Source organism: Mus pahari, chromosome 6, assembly GCF_900095145.1.
Source record: "Mus pahari chromosome 6, PAHARI_EIJ_v1.1, whole genome shotgun sequence".
In the NCBI taxonomy this organism is placed as follows: Eukaryota; Metazoa; Chordata; class Mammalia; order Rodentia; family Muridae; genus Mus; species Mus pahari.
The window spans coordinates 26,068,214-26,074,040 of record NC_034595.1 but is presented as its reverse complement, the minus strand read 5'-3'; the positions used below and the strand labels follow the sequence as shown (position 1 = coordinate 26,074,040).

Here is a 5,827-nt window from a genome sequence, read left to right as displayed (position 1 = left end):
TATGTATTAATATATTGTATGTTATATGTTATTTCTATATACTTATGGTTCTATTTGTAACTATAAAATACCATATATATTATAGATATGTGGCCTTATCTTATAATACATTATATATAATATATTATATATTTTATATCATATATAAATATAATACATGTTTTATATATAAATGCAATATATACACATATGTGGCCTTGTATGGGTCCATGTGGAATTTAGTTTAATTAGAAATATTTTTATGAAAAATTATGTGTGTAGTTTGACATGGAATGCATGGACTTTGTACATTACCTTTGGTAATCCAATTATTTTTCCAATGTTAATTACATCATTCCATGTACATGGGATATATTTCCATTTTTAATTTATTTCTTCAAAAATCTCAAGTTTTTATTGTAGAGGTCTTTTGGCTCCTTGGTTACATTTATTCCAATTTGCTTCATTATACTACCTACAATTCTGATTGGGATTGTGACCATGAACCCTTTAATAGCATGTTAAATGTTGCATATAAAATAGTATGGTATTATCCTTTATATGTTGGAACATACAAAGGCTGTGGGTGTTCCTTTCATTGCCTTTAAAATCTTGCAGCTAATTTCCTGTTGCTGAAGTCACCATGTTCTTTAGACTCAGGACTCCAACGATTTGGAGCTTAATCTTTTTTAAAGTCTCTTTCCCTAGGACTAACTTTCACGGTGCCAGAAGATGCTATGCAAGCTGCCAAATGAAAAAAGTCATCAGTAGCCCTACGTAGCTGTGATGCCTATGAACCTTGGCATTGACTACTGTGCCAAGATATCCATGAAAGGTCAATGGTAGCACTTGACAACAACACAACTAACAGCTGTCTAATTAGACTTATGACCCACTCAATAAAAGGAAAATCATGCCTGGTAGTAGGAACACAGCCAACTACCTGGGGCTAGTGAGGTCATTGGATATAGATGAGAATTTAATATTTCCACTTTATTAGACCAGCATAACTACTGGCTACATTCTAAATACTTATCTTTATATTAGCAGATAATCGTGGCCCTTACCTCTCATCAAAGTCATTTTTCATTTAAGCAGATGTTCACCATTACAGCAAATTACCACATGTCAAAATGAAGAAAAATTTTAAGGTTCCCAGCCCCCATATATACATACATGACAACACAACTTCTGAACCTAAGGTTTGGGAATATAGTGGGTGAGGGAATAATAAAATTGTAAGCACCAGAGGACTAGATATTTGTCCGTCAGACTGTGTTTCCTAGAAATAGAAAAGCTACACTCATAGTACAATAATGATATGGTTACCTAAACAATAACACTACCAAAATACATGCTAAAAGGAAATGAGGGAAACCCCATGTGGGCTACCCCTAGACAAACAGCTACAGGAAACTAATGACTGCTGAGAGAAGAATTTGCTTTCCCAAGGGATGAGTTGTGTATTGGTTATCTGATAGGAAGTTGTCAGCACTGAAATCATAAAGATATTTGCAGCTCTGCATGAACTTGATGGGTTGTATTTGTGTGTGTGTTGTGTGTGTGTGTGTGTGCACGTGTGTATTTCAGTATTAATTAAAGTAATTAATTAATTAATTTTAGAAGCACTGGAGAGAAAAAAGAAAAGGGGAAAATTGTATAATTATATTTTAATTAGAAATTATATTTATAAAAATAGAAGCAGCAACACCACCACCACCAGCAGCCAACCACTGGTAAGGATTCAGGGAGAAAAGACTATTGATTGGCTACTGGAGGGCACGCAAACTCGATAGTTACTACAGACATCACTATAGGGCTGCTTTGTTCTTGTTTTTTAATTTTATTTTATTTTAATATGTTTGTTTGTTTGATTGATTGATTGATTGAAAAAAGATTTGCCATCATGATATACCCTTTGAACTCCTGGGAATACGCTCAAAAAATCTACATCAGCACACTGCATTAGATCTATGTGTCTGTGTTCATTGCAGCATTATTAAATAAGATATGAATTCAGGGTCCATGACGTGACTTGATAAGCAAAATCAGAAACACACAAAATGGAATTGGACAAAAAAAAGAAAATTTTGTTATTTTCAGGAGAATGGATAAATTTTAAATGGCTCATCATATCAAATAAAATAAGTGAGACTTAAAAAGTGAAACATTGCACATATTTCTTATATGTGTGACTTCCTAGATTATAGACATAAATACTTTTTATAAGAAATATAGAAAGTAGAATAGAAAGAAGCAAATTAGTGAATATGTAGAGAAAACAATGAGGTGAACATGGGCAAAGTACACTGTATACTTAATGAAAATCCAATTATGGAGCCGATATTCAAATTTTATTCACAAATAATCATTATTTTCATCATCCAGTTTCAATCATTTATCTCCCATCATTTAATGAACTATAATTTAATCCAAATTATAAGCCTATGTGTTCCAATTTTGACTCTCTTTTTAATATTATCAGTTGAATATAAAACATCCTAGATTTCAAACTGGATTTATTTTTCAAAAGCAATGCTATTAAATAGAAATTGGTAAGCTCAACAGTTACCCACTCTGTGCCATGTGAGCTTTCTGTATTTATTAAGAAATTATGTTTACTTTCCCTAACACAGAGAACAAACTAATCTGCGGAGGAGAATTTTTATATTGTAGATATTCTAAACTTATGTCTATGATAGACAACAAAATGAAGAATTATGTAAAAACTTAATTTACATGCTATCAAAGTTATAACAGTGCTTATTTCCAGAAGAGCTATAGTTTCCATGGTGGCTTCCTACATATAGTCTTTTATTCACAGAAGTAGTTGATTATTTCACAAATTAACATCTCAACATGTATTTTCATTGAACAGATGGTATATATGGAATTATAATGCAACATAACATTCTACTTAATAGTATTAAATTTCTTTGGTCTCTAGAACCTTTAAAAGTGTTTATGAGAATTTCATTACTAGAATAAAAGTTTTATGAAGTAAATTTCTACTAAGGTGTTCTTAATATGTGCCTTCCATGAAATTTTCAGTGTGTCTTTTATGAAAATAAAATAGAGGAAATGAACATTAAGAAATGTCACTCTGTCCAAAGAATGACTCTCCTTCAACTTCCTCTGAATTTGGAGTTGTCATAGTTCATTTTTCCCAGCACTTAGGTAAAGCAGCACCCATTTAGATACCTGAGGAAAAAAAGTCCAGCAACAGGTCCAAAGTGTGATCCAGTTCAAGGGAAGGCCCCAAAGCCTTGCACTGAGGCTATGGAGTGCACACAAAAGGGACCTATAATGACTGTCCTCTGAAAGACCCAACAAGCAGGTGAGTCAGATAAAGATATTTGCACCCAACCAATGAACAGAAGCTATTGACTTCTGTGGTTGAATTAGGAAAAATCTGGAAATAGGTGAGGAGCAGGGCTTCCCTGTAGGAGGACCAGCAGTCTCAACCAACCTGGACCCTTGAGATCTCTCAGACACTGGACCACCAACCAGGCAGCACACGCCAGCTGATATGGGGCCCTGCATACATATACAGCAGAGGACTGCTGGATCTGGGTTCAGTCACAGACGATGCACCTATCCCTCAAGAGACTGGAGGTCTGGGGAGTTAAGAATTCTGGTGCAGGGACATCCTTGTGGAGACAGTGGAGTAGGGAGGAAGTTTGGGATGGGCAATCGTCAGAAGTTGGACCAGGAGGGAGATAAAATATGGAGTGTAAAACAATTAAATAAAATTGAAAAAATAAGAGAGAGAGAGAAGATATAGGGAGATGGAGGAGATGAGGTAGGGGGTAGAGGCTAACTAAATTTGCAGGCATATGAATAAGGCATCCGAAAACATGTTACTTTGTGAACCAATAAAAATCATAAGTTGAAAAAGAGATTGTTAGAAGGCATAGTCTTCATATCTAGATTACAGTGTTCACGAGATGAAGTTCATTAGTTTCATTTCTGTTGCTTAACCAGAAGCAACTTATTGAAGAAAATTCTTTAATCCACTTATAGTTCCAGAATAAACTTCACTGATACAGTCAAATCAAGGCAGAAATTAAAGCAGCTAATGCATCACATTCTAGTTAAGATCAGCACGACAGGAATGCTTTTGCGTGTCATGTTTGCTCCTGCTTATGTTGAGCTCATTTTCTTCACTCGTATTCAGTTTATGGCCCACCCATATTCAGATGACTCTTCCCACTGTTTTTAACAATCAAGATATTCCTCCACAGACATGCACAGGCTAAACTATTCTAGACAATGTTCATTAGGATTCACTTCCCAGGTGATTCTCAGCTAGCTCAAACAGTCAAGACTAGTCAGCACACAGGGCTTACTAAAATCTCAATGCCAAGTATAAGATATCTCCTTATAAGTTGTTGGTCATAGAGGTCCAGAGCCTACCTACTCATAATACAGTCTCTTACCACATTTTTTGATTGTTCACAAGAACTAGCTTGTAAGACTAATGATAAACATATCACACAGCTTGAGTACAAGACATAGAGAATTACAACTCAAAGTAAACTGGAAGTTCCTCCTTGCTGGCTAATCCTCAAAGTGCTAAAAGGCAGGATGGCACTGAGATGTAGCATTCTTTCAGGCAAGATATGCCCATTGGTACAACAGTGGAAAGATAGTTATAGGATTAACCAGTACTGTCTGATTGGATTTCAGATTCCAGAAAAGACAGTTCACATCCGGTACTGTCAACTCGGGGGGTGTGGGGGAGACCTTAATACCATTAAGCTAAATAGCTTTGGTACCTAGTTTCTTTATAAATATTTACCTGGATTTCCACTGAAAAATGCAACACCCACCTTTAATTGGGAAATACATCAGTACAATGAATGATGGCAAATGCAAATACAGAACTGATCAGTGTACGAAGAATAAGTGATGGTTGCATGTACAGCTCTAAATACAACATTTATACCATGCATTTTAAGGCTCAGGATGCATTGTCGAATAGGAGTCAGAAAGAATATAGTAAGAGTGAGAAGTCAGGTTTTCTGGAGTGAGCCTCCGAGTGTAGCCATGGCACCTCCGGGAGGAAAGATCAATCGTCCTGGAAGGAGCTGAAGAAGTTGTTCAAGCTCCGCAGGGTATTAAGCAGGGATCAGGATGGAAGCGCCAGGTGGTCGGGCTGTGACAGGCGAAGGGCTGACTACGAAGCACCACCTCGAAGCAGGCGTCCAGTGCTCGTGCCAACATCACGCTGTCTGGGAAGAAGTGCAGGAAACTCTTGCACCAGATCCGACTTGTCCTGAAAGAAAAAGCAGCCATGGAAGTGGAAGCCCCCTCCAAGTCAACCAGGACTAGTCAGCTACAGCCCAAATGACAAAAGAAGATAAAAGCTCCCCAGGATCTAGATATGGAGGATCTTGAAGATAAGAGCTAAAGTTCCTACCTTGTCTACCAGAAGGTTCTCAATAGCACCTAGAAGGATTTGGAGGAACTTTGGAAAAAACATTACCATATTTCATTTTCCCAGACACATCTTCTACAATGGACCCTTGACCTCCCCTGGAGGTGTATATTGGGAAGGAAGAGGACACAGAGAAAGACTGGACAGGGCCCTCTCTAGCAGTTAACTCCTTTTGTAAGAAAGCTTTAGTGCGTTCAAAAAAAAAAAAAAGTCAGAAAGTCTTTAAAATACTGACATATTGACAAATGTAAAACATGATTTTGCTTCTTCTCCTGCTGCTCACAATCAGCTTCTCACAATATAAAATAAGGCTTAGCAACAACTAATTACAGCTCAGGGAGGATCTCTTGACTCCCTCCTCCACTCTAAAGAATACTGTCTACTGAGAGATTTTGATGATCTAAGGCC

The 5,827-nt window shown here is 36.7% G+C and overlaps 1 pseudogene; it reads left to right on the top strand.

Moving 5' to 3' along the window:
• Positions 1–5,028: 5,028 nt before the first annotated feature.
• LOC110322728 lies at positions 5,029–5,392 on the top strand (annotated as a pseudogene).
• The last annotated feature ends 435 nt before the right edge of the window (positions 5,393–5,827 follow it).